This window comes from Monopterus albus, unplaced genomic scaffold (assembly GCF_001952655.1).
Source record: "Monopterus albus unplaced genomic scaffold, M_albus_1.0 scaffold122.1, whole genome shotgun sequence".
Taxonomy (NCBI): Eukaryota; Metazoa; Chordata; class Actinopteri; order Synbranchiformes; family Synbranchidae; genus Monopterus; species Monopterus albus.
Genome location: NW_018128002.1, coordinates 656,090 through 667,757, shown reverse-complemented (window position 1 = coordinate 667,757; position 11,668 = coordinate 656,090). Strand labels below are relative to the sequence as shown.

Here is an 11,668-nt window from a genome sequence, read left to right as displayed (position 1 = left end):
TTTTTTTTTCTCTTTGGTTATCTAGCTGTATGAGTTTATGAAATATCATAAAGCTAGAGAACCGAATGTATAAACTAATTCTGCAGTCGTCACGGCGGAGCGAGCCGGAACCGGGACCGAGCGGGCCGGAGAGGATAGATGGGTGCACCCTGCACACAAGAGTGGTGGCTCGCGGCAGCGTCAGTACACCGCACCGACAAACGCCTCCTGCTCTCTTGGACGTCTAGCGGTGCAGAAAGGACCGACGCCACAAAAAACGGATTCATAACGCTAGATTTCTTTCACGGGGGACGCTCGGAGTGACAGTAGTTAGCTACCGGAGACAGGCTCCATTCATAGAGTGATGATGATGAGGAGGAGGAGGAGGCTGACTCGGTAGTGGTGCTGCATGGAACATAACTGCATTTTAGTCACTTTGCCCGTTATAAGGACATCTTATAACTAGTATGTTGTATATGTTTTTCTATTGACTGTGTTTAACTTGAATGCTGATGGGGAGGTGAGATTAAACGGTTTGTAGCTGAAGGAAGCAGCTGATTGGACGACTCGTCGGAGTCATGTGTTCCACCAGTCGCCCCAGTATCCCCTTGCTCCTGGCCTATCAATACAGTGATACTGAAAGGAGCTTTAACAAACAAAGCTAATGGCACTCACAGCTGGTTCTTATTTGTATTTGCAAGCTTGTCTGCCTCTGCAGATGCATGCTGCTTTGGTTTGTCTCTAAAAGATTGATAGTGGAAGCATTCCTGGCCATGTTTCAGGATGTAATGAGAAATAATCCCACTATCAGGTGCATTCTCAGTGCTGATTCTATATCTAGCATCAAAGTAATGTGTCACGGGTTATGAAGTGGATGAGAAAATAATGTGGTTCAGTAGGTGTTTGTCAAAGGGATCACCTTATATCCCTGGATTCAGCTTGATTGATGCCCTTATTAACAACAGCTTCAGTCTTCATGCACATGGAAGACAGAACAAAATGATGGCACACTCTGGTAGTTTGTTCTTAGGGTTCAGGATGGAAACAAGTTGTTGCCACTAAACAGTATTTTCTCTAATGAAAGATACATAACTGATGTGGGATGCTGTCAACATGCATACGCTTCATACCACAGATAAATGTGTTTTCAGTGCTCAGGTACAGTAGCAAGTCGTGCAGTGATTTTGATGGTAGTATTAAGGGTGAGAGAGGGTCAGCTGTGTTACCCAGAGACTGGGCTAAGTTTAATACTGTTTGGACTGCACATCATCTGTTCTTTCTCTACACCGTCCAAATCAGAGAGGAGCCTTTGTCTGGTTCCAGGGCTGCCTGAGTGATAGGATGTACTCTGTAGTGGGGCCTGCTGAATTTTAAACAAGCCGTTGTTGCTGCCAAAGCTGTAGCTGCTGTGTGGTGGCTTTGTCTCTGCATGGTACAGAGTGTGTGAGAGTGGAATGGCACAGAGCCTGGCAGGTACTATAGTATTAGTAGGGCCCAGCATACTGCGTCACAGACCAGGGCAGGTGGAGACGGAGCTAGCGTGGTTACTTAGCTAGGAAATATCTCAGCTTTCTTACTGACCTGTGCTTATGTTGTGCTGTAGGTGTGTTATTTGGAAGTGTTTGTATGTGTGTGTGTGTAAATGTATGACATGCACAGATGTGACATGTCTACAAATCTCAGTTGTGTGTAGTTGTAATAATGATGATATTAATAATGAATTCATTTTGAGCTGTGCAATTACACTTTTGGTAGTGTACCAAAAGTGTAATTGCATGGCACACAAATGAATGTTTTCATATGGAAAACACTGGAGTGTCAGGATACCCATGTCTCAATTTTAGTATCTAAATTAGTAGACTGTAATGTCCCAGTGAGGCAATATACATATGTATTCCTAATAGACTGAATTTAAACATATTGTTTAAGCTGTGATAAAAGCAACACCTGAGAAACTGGTTATAAAACTCTGTTTTATAACAGTGTGCAGAATCATACCCAGTATTTTGCAAAGCAAATCCTGTCTTATAATTGCAATATTAAGCTAAATCACAGTTTCTCGTATGATTTGAGTGGTGCTTGTACGACACCAACAGCACATCCACTAATTTAACCCTAACCCCAGATGCAGCAGAAATTAATGAATTACTGAGGGGTAATAAATGGAGGATATGGCAAGAGGCCTTTGAGATTGAAAATTGAGTCTGGCGAGTGACTGAGAGGCAGGCTAGACATCAGTTTTCCCACATTAATATGTTTCTGTCTGGGCCCTCTCCACCATCAGGAGAAGGCCCTCAACACCAGATGGAGCCCAGTCTAGTCTAGGTCTAGCCTACCAGCACCTGCTGTACTATACTTCCTATTGTCTTTGACAGTGATTTGTCAGTTTGTACATCTATTGGAAATTGTATTGTTTCACAAGCTTGGGTTTATTCTTCATGCTGCTATGATGGAGGAATTAACAAACAAAATGTGCTAGGACTGGAGAGAATAAGGTTGAAAATTATGAAGAAGAAGGTGAAAAAATAAGAAACTGGACGAGAAGATGTGTTTATGTACCCACGGCAAGCACTTTGAACAAAGCTGTCATGTCTGCAGCCTTTCCTGCTGGAGCGTAGACATATGTCCCCCCTTCACCACTCTCCATTTCTCTGCATTGCACTGCTAATATTTTCATGGTTTAGTTCTGGATGTTGCACAATAGCAAGCGGTGCTTGTTGACAAAAATGTCTGAACAAAACAACTGTCCTATACACTGTTTTATACACAGCAGAGCCATTGTTTCTGGTTTATAGCCATGCTGCATTTCCAGGCTACCATCCTATAGATGTTATTTTGTTTGTGTCACACCCGGCCACTGGGCTGCATTGGTCTGTGTGCATGAGTGTGTGTACACATTACAAAAACATTCATCCATGTGCTGTTATGAATGTATGTGTTGCTGCATGTTGTTACTGGACCCTCGCTGCCTCATCTTCAGTCTTTACTGAGTATAATACACATGGCAGAATACTACTGATTATAGAAGAGTTTTTTTAAACAGCACAGTTTGCTTTGTAACTCACCTCAACACTGTGCTCAAGATCACACTGTGTGACTTCCATTTTTGCAAATTTCTATCCTTATGTAGAACATTTCTGATACAGAGTACTTCCTGGAGAGCCTTTCCCTATCATTCTCTTTATTTTATATGCTTGGAGAAGTATGTTTTCCTGCGACCATCATTTCAAGGGAATGCTCAACAGATTTGACTCAAAAATAGTTTTTATAGTTTATATTTACACTTTATACACATGGCTGTTATTATTGTTGTTGTTACTACACTTCCTTTGTTTCAAATGTGACAGAGTTCACGGTTCATACTCTATTTTACTCCTTATCATCTAAATCCATATTCCAGTGTTATCAATTTTCTTTTATCCTTTTACCTTGAATTGCAGTGGCCTGTATAAACCTTTTCTCTGAACTTATGAATTCTGGGTTTGGTAGCCTAGCAACAGCCTCTGACCCATGCAAGGGAATGAGAAAAAAAAAAGAAAAGCTGACATGCCGGCTTTAAACCTGCAAAGGACGTCAGATTTCAGAGGATGTAATCTCTGAGTATTCTGTGTAATTGCTTGTGAAGTGTGTGTGTGTGGTTGCATATGTGTATGTGTTGAAGAGATTATTATTGTCATGTATTTACTGTTGACTTTTCAGATGAAAAATATGACAAACTTTCTACATAAATTTAACAACATAATGTGGCAGATTTTTTTTTATTGTCAAATTGTGTAAATTAGGCCTATTAAGATAAATTGAGTTTTTCTTTTGATTCAATTTAATGCACAAATTAAAATTGTCATTAATTGTTAATTCCTGTAGATTTATTTGTTAATTTTGAAATCTTAATTTTTGTCATTCAGTGTGCTTTACAGGCCCGATACTATTTCTGTACCTATACTTGTCTAAATAATATGAGGCACAGGCTACTAAAGCATCTATTTTTGCCTTTCTATTTGACAAACAAAGTTAAATTAAGCATATTATACATTAATTTATGATTTAATATTTTATCTTTAAGTCAAAATACCCAATACCTGGTCTTCAGAATGTCAGTTAATATTATACTAACAGTATTAGAATTTAAAGACAAAATGTTATTTTTAAATCAGTGTAACATACCTGAATGGTTTTCTGTGAGAGAGGCCAATTCACTGCAATGTGTGTAAGAGATCAGGCATGTTGCAAGTGAGGCTGTGACCTGTGGCTGGAATGAACCCTCTCTGAACGGAGTGCTTTCTGTTTTTACAGGAAACTGTGGAGTGCAGGCAGAAGTGCAATCACACAGAAACACACACACCACATGTGCCAGGCCTGTGCTTGAACCTGTAGGACCACAGGTCAGCAGAGACACACACAACGTCCTGCTCTCTGAGCAACGCTGGTCACCCACTGGCTGAGACAGGTCTCATCCCTGCAGAGTTACAGGTGAGACTTCAGAATACATACTCACACCGCTGCACTAAGGATTTGAAAACACACTTGAACTAAAACTCTTTATAAACTACTTCCAGATGAACCTGTTTGTTTTGAGGACCTGGTAAAATGTAGATTGTGCAAGAAAAAAGAATGATTTTAGCATAATTTATCTCTTCACTAAAGAGCAATGAGGATCATCTACCTCTCATTCTTTCCATGTGCACATTCTCCTCACCCTCTAAATTGGCTTGCCTTTCACCCTCTGCTTTATAAAGACTGATCCAATTTGTCAGATTTTTCAGTTTTGGCAGATAAGACATAGGATGGCCACTTGTGTATTGTATATTCTTAATTCCTTTGTCCATGCTTTTTATTCCTTTAGAGACACATGGAGTGGGCTTTGACCTGCTGTGTGTATAGGGTGTGTTCAGGTGTATGGCTAAGTCCTGCATGCCTCCCCTTTTTTGCCTTTCAGCATCCATGAATGTTTTACTTTTCTGTCCTCTGCTCTCTGTTACTCTCTCTCTCTCTCTCTCTCTCTCACACACACACACACACACACACACACACACACAGAAACATCTTGTTCGTTCTTTGCTTGATTACTGTAAAGGCAAAGTGCTGTTTTATTGTTGGAATGCAGCAGATCTTTGGCTGTTTGTGGTATTAGTTACTAGCCAACTTACTGTTTCATGGTATCATTCTTGTTATACACAAATATCCACACAGACAGAGATGTTTGGCCCCAGCTGTCATAGTTACTCTGCTAACTAGTTGGCAAAACCTTGTGAGCAGTGTGTTTTTATAACAGCATATAATGTTGAAAATGATGTAGGCTCAAACCAGATGTAGCTGAGAGGAAAGAGAGTGACTCTTTCCTCTCAGCTTCTCTCTGAGTGTTGAGTGAAGTAAAGATTACCTTTGCCATCTTAACTGCTGCTATAGTGAACCATCAATGCTGAGAACGCTGCTCAGCTCGTGCATGTTCAACCTCCTGCAGAGAACAAAGCAGACAGAATGATGGAGCATTGGAAATGGGAAGAGAGGGAGATGAAGTCCTGATCCACAGGACTGAGGTTCATCATCGGGGAGAAGCAGAAGAAGTGTGTTTTTTTTTTTTAATTTCCCTCCAGGGTGAGATGAGTGTTCTGTGACATTGGCCTAGTTCCATATCAGCATGCCCCCCCCCCACCAGAGAAGAGGTTGCGTTTGAGAATCAGACAAGGGAAGATCAGAGGTGATTTCAGAGCCTGTGGCTATCTTCCTTCATAGCGTTCGACCACCTTTTAAACCTCTTTTGCTTTGCTTCATCTCAATGAGGGCTGCCCGTCTACTTAGTCAATATCATATCCACAAACTAGATAAATCAATGCAAACAAGCTTTGGCTGGACATGATCTTTAGAAGTGGAGGAATAGCTACAGGCTAAATTTGACGCAGAGATACATCAATCCACAAGTGACACTCTTCACATCCTCTTTGTATTCAGGACTGAAATTAAGAGCTAGAATGCATGGGTTAGCATTCTTGTCTTAGCACCCAGTATAACATGTGCATTTGTTACAATTGTTCCTACAGGAGGCCGGAGGATGTTTCCACAGCCAAGCACTCTCATGTTTATGGAAAGACTTGAAAAGAGGGAAGCAGTAATCTGCTCATTTACAGTATCTCAGCTTCGGTCTGCCATCGCCCTCTCTCTCTTTCTCTCAAGCACACACATGCCTCAGTGTACCGTATCTCCCTCCCAACACAGTCCACCCCCCATCCCACCATTCCACCCTCATTTGAGCTCATCCTGCCATCACCTCTCCAGCTCCGCCACCCCAGAGAAACCAATTCAGACCTGCTCCACACCGTCATGGCATGTTGGCCAAGGGAGATGGAGTCCTTTCAGGTTCTCAGCTACAACCTCCCTTCCCTCCTCCCCTGGTTGCTGCCCCTTTGCTGCTTCTCAACATTTCCTCAACACGCCTGGCCTATCAGCAGGGTAGCTAGACAGTATGATAGGACTGCTCCTGAGAATTTGTTGGAGTTATTCTGCACATTGTGACCTTTTAAAGTTTCTACAAAATTGCATGTGGGTGGGCGTGTGTTTCATGATTCTGCCCCGAGTCTGCCTTTGCATGGTCATGCTGTCAGATTAGTGAGAATGTCTGAAAGAAACAAAGCCTGTGTTATGTGTTTAAACAGCCTGATTGTGGGGTTTATCAGGAATAGGTTATCTTTAATGGCAAAACCAAATACCCACCGCCCACCCATGGCTTCTCAGAGTTGGCAGTCTGCTTTTAACAGCCCAGGAATTTTTTCTTTACCAGACTTTTTAGATTTGTATACATAAACTGTGCTGCTTGGCTGTTTTTAAAAGCTGATTTAAAATATACCCTCAGCATTACGCAGATTGATAGGAAATAAATCTCTTCAAATGAATGGAATGGGGGCGAATGCTTAGAGGGGGCAGGCACTGAGTGTAGAGTGGTGGCATATGTTAACATAAATTAAAGTCTATCTGCAGAGGGGCTTAGAGACGGAAACAGACTGTGAGAATGTGAGAATGAGAAAAGCAGAATCAGATTTATAGAACAAAAATAAGTTGAAGGCATCAAAATAAACCTGTGGGTTTTGAGCATCAGTGTGTCAGTACAAACATATGGACAGTGTGTTTGGTTAACTTAATTATTTAGCATTGTTATAGTTGCTTTAATTCATTAGTCAGTAAGCTGTGCTGTTTTCCTTTACGTCGTTAAAGCAGAGGGCTCTGGTGTCTCAATGCACAGTGGTTGAATGGCAAGGTGGCTGTATTAAAGTTTGGTGGTAGCTGAGGTGGTGGGGTGCACCAGGGTGACAAACACAGTGCAGGAGGGAGGGACGGTGGTCTGCTGAAAGGCAGCAGGCTGCAGAGTGAATGGGAAAGGGGGAGAAAGGGAGGGAAGGATGGGGGCATTAGTGGCGGGAGGGGGGGTGGGGGCGGTGGGGCCTCCATTGGTTCAATGCAACGGCTGAAGCAGCTGTGAAAAGAGGTCTCCCCTTTTTCCCACGCCCAGTATGAGGCAGAAACTCTGCTTCTGCCTGTCAGGGTCAAGTCACATTTCTAACATATACACTGGGCCTGTGGACTTGCACAATGCATACACACAGTTCATTTATTTTATGTATGCACACAGACAGACACACACTTTTATGCACACAAGCGAGCAGACAGCCTCTCAGACAGAGACAGGTGGGGGGTGCAGAGAGAGAGTATTATGACACTGATTTCTGTCCCATTCACACCATTGTTCCATTTTGGATCCTGCAGAATTAACATGCTGCAAATTTTGGTGCCCATACACACATGCAGATCTGAGCACTACACCTGCCATCTCTGCATTTTGAGTTTCAGGTTGTCAGGTGAAAGAATCTCAAAAAAGAAAACTGTAAAAAAAAAAAAAGAAAAGAAAAGAAAATTTAGAAAAAGAGATGGGTTGTTTTGTACATTTCTTCCATTTGCTCCTGTGTTTGTCTGACTTCATTGCTGCCATGTTATACTTACATGAATATCTTGTATACTTTGACTAAGGCACTATGTCTGTTAGCATGGATGTGTTATCTACTGCCACATCTCAGCCCCTTTCTTGTCCTTACACATTTACATCTCAGTCACCGTTTACAAACTATAATCATATTCCAGGGAGGGGGATGTAAATGCTTTGTCCTGACACTGCCCCCTACCCCCCACCTCCACCACACACACACACACACACACCCACCCCCCCCACCCCCCCAGTGCCAGATGCCCTCTTGTATTGTGTGGCTTCTGGGGGGCAGACAGGCAGCCCCCACCACCACCACCATGATGTCACCCTACTTGTCTGTCTGTCTGTCTGTCAAGGCTTTGACAAGAACTTGAGTGTAGGAAGGAAAAGTGTTCAGGTTGGGAAGGGGGGCGGGGGGTGATAGAAGTTCAAGAAGGGCTTGAGGATTGTGAGGGGATTTTTTTGTGTGAGGGAGGGAGAGTTTGGGGGATTTGTGTGTTGGGATGAGAGTGTCTGGCCTGAAAGGTCAGTGCGTGGACTTGAGCATGGAAAGAGAGAGTGTGTTTGGGGTGAACTCTCCTAGCAACTCTAAAGAGAAGTGGTATTTAGATGAGTCTGTTAGCTTGTGTATTCTGTGTAGATCAGTGCAAACTCACTGGTTAGCCCCACAAAGGGCCTGAAGGTAGGAGGATATAAAGAAAAAAGGGAAACAAAAGCGCCTGTTTTCACTCTCCCCTGTTTCTTTTTCATGGATTTAATTTCTTCCATAATTGTGCACAAGTGTGATAAAGTCAAGGCAATGTGATGCTAAATAGTCTAAAAGACAGTGTAATGCATGATGTGATGTTTTGATATATCTACAATATTACTCATAACACCAGAATTCATTGCTTTCTTTAAATGAATTTGACAAAATACTGGTCTTTGTGAAATTATGTGATAGTTCAATGTCCAAAGTGAAATTATGTCCTTTGTATTTTTTGAAGCATGCGAGTTGAAGGCACTTTTAGTCCAAATACCCTGACTCATTCCTGGATCAGTTCCAAAATTACTTCTGCACTAGTTTCATTATATGACTTGACCTTTTTTGATTTATATCATGCTGCTTAGTTAAACTGTGCTGTCATTTTTCATGTTTTCATGTAGGGTGAGTGAGGCCAGCACTCAATTAGGTAGACTAAATGAACATAAAAACAACCATCTGTAATGTTTGTTGGCAACATAGATGACATCAGAAAAATTTGAAGATGTCCTCTGTGCTTGTTTTATTATATTTAAAACACTTTTAAAAATAATATGTGTCTGATGAGGTTTTCCAGCTAAAATAATTCAATTATTTTGTTAATAATTATTTAAAGTACTGAAATGTATTGAAAATTTCTTCTACTAGATATGATATCTCTAATTCTCTTAATGGACCACCATTAGCCTTCAAACTAGTTTTGATGTTTTGAAAATCCTGTACATACGGTCAAATCTTAAACTGAGATTTAAGGTGAGCACAGAAAAACGTTTCCCCTTCAGAAGATGAAAGTGAAAACAGCCTTTTAGTATCAAACTCTGCACCACATCTTTCTGCAGTGAAGGACAAACATCCCAGTGAAGAAACAATAATCAAGTTTGAGTATAAGGGGAAGATGTTCAAGTATATGTTTAATTACGTCCTCTAAGTAGCCTATATGCTCTTTATAGCTCTCTGTTACGGTCACCAGCCACAAATGTCATAATGCTTCAATTTTAGTTGTTTTAAAACTTATTTTGGCATCTAGGCTTTGTGAAAACTCTCTGGACTTTTAAAATTCTTTAAACTTTATAACTGTATTACACGTAATCTGAATGATGAGGTTGTTTTTCCTGATTTCTGAAAAGACTTTCTGGAGAGTGAAGATTTTTCTCTGACAGCAGTAATGTGCTGTTTATGGCCCATGAAAGCAGAGACAACAAGCACCTTGTCATCTGGTAAACATTTACTAGGACATAGACACATGCCTTTATCATTCATTTTCTCTCTGTTTGGACTCCTACCTTTGTATTTCTTCCACACTTTGCGCTTTCCATCTCTTCTTTTAATGCGTTCTCTTTCTCTGTCTTTCGCTGTATCTTCTCTAGCTGTGTGAAGAGGTGATAGTATTGGGAGACAGTGGGAAAGACTCACTTAATTAGCTGGACGAGAAGATGCATTGTGGCAATTACTGAGCACAAAGGGAGGGGACGGTATGGTTGTGTAATGTGCTGCTGTGTGTGTTTGCCTGGCTGTTGTAGCCTGGAGTGCAGGCAGATATTTATAGGGGAGAGTGAAAGCAGTAACAATGCAAGACAGGATGTACCCCACATGTAGAGCCATTTCCAGTCCTTTTACAACCAGGGACAATAGCTGCTACAGTCTCTTAAAGGCTGGAAATGCAGAAACTGTAGCCTATTCTCTGCAAATGGATTATGGAGCTTAAAATTTACAGGCCTGGCTTTCTGCAAACTAACTCTCCAGGTGTACTTTTTTGTATAGTTTGTTGTGGATTTTTTATTTTGGTTCCACTTTCTAATAAGGGATCCCTTATAAAAAAGTATTATCTGTAGCAAATTACTCTATAAATGTTAATAAATCACTCAGTAATGCCAATATAATGTCATATGAAATAATAAAAGTAAGTAGGAATTTAAATACTTATTGTCATGATCAATTAATTGGCATATAATTTTCTCAGTTATTCATTTGGTTTATAAAATAAGGAGTAGGGAAAATCATGCATTCACAAAACCTATCTCTCAAGCAGCAATTGCCCAGTCATGGCTTAGCAACCATGACTGGTATAGCAAGCTTTGAATTCCTCACACTTTGAAGTCGAGTGCACGGGGCTATAGAATCTGTATCGCCACTCACCCTTTCTGGCAGTCATCCCCCGGTGGCAAATCTCTGCATTGCAACTAAAATATGCCCTGTTGCTCAAAAAGGTTTTTCCTCATAGTACAGGGAATGTGATGAAAGCAACACTCTGCATTTATAGAGTGTGTATGGAGCAAAAGTGGAAGCAATGGAGTATGAATTATGTGTTACAAGGTTCTCATTTTAGGCACCTGAAAACATGAAACAGGATATCAGCAACCTTTTCAGGTCGGTGAATGTTTGCCTAATGTGTCAGGGTTGGCCAGTAAAGCTACCAACACAGCTTATGGCAGACTCAATTATAATGCCAGACAAAAGTGACTAGTTCTCTTTTATTACTCACAGAAAAGGCAGACACTGGAATAGTCTATCTAAAAAGTCCGTACCTGAGATATGGCAAAACCAGGACGTTGTGTCAAAATGAAAGCATGAGAGCCCCCCCCCTCCCCCAAGGAAGGAGGGCATGACAAAAACCTAAAAGACAAAACCAACAGGCCCCCCCAAACACCAGAGACCAAAACACTAGGAACAACAGGCAAAAAACAGAAAATACACAGGTCAAGTCCACACACACCAAACAGGGCATCACCACTCGGGGGTAACCCTGCAGAACAGGGTGGCAAGAGTCACAAGCCCTGGCAGAAACAGGTAGTCGCTCTGGTGGGCAGACCAGAGACCAGGCCGGGAACATGAGAGGCCGCTCGGGAGGATGACCTCGGTGCCAGTCAGAAAAGCTGAGAGGCCACTCGGGAGGGCAGCCACGGAACCAGGCAGGAGAATGGAGAGGCTGCTCGGGAGGACGACCTTGGCGCCAGACAGAATACCGGAGAGGCCAC

The 11,668-nt window shown here is 41.8% G+C and overlaps 1 long non-coding RNA gene across 2 annotated transcripts in view; it reads left to right on the top strand.

Moving 5' to 3' along the window:
* LOC109966953 (uncharacterized) overlaps positions 1-11,668 on the top strand; it is a 48,879-nt gene that overhangs the window by 9,921 nt on the left and 27,290 nt on the right. For both annotated transcript variants that reach the window (XR_002275853.1, XR_002275854.1), the window contains exon 2: positions 4,273-4,449. This is a non-coding gene — a long non-coding RNA (uncharacterized LOC109966953). The remainder of the gene's footprint in view (positions 1-4,272; positions 4,450-11,668) is intronic.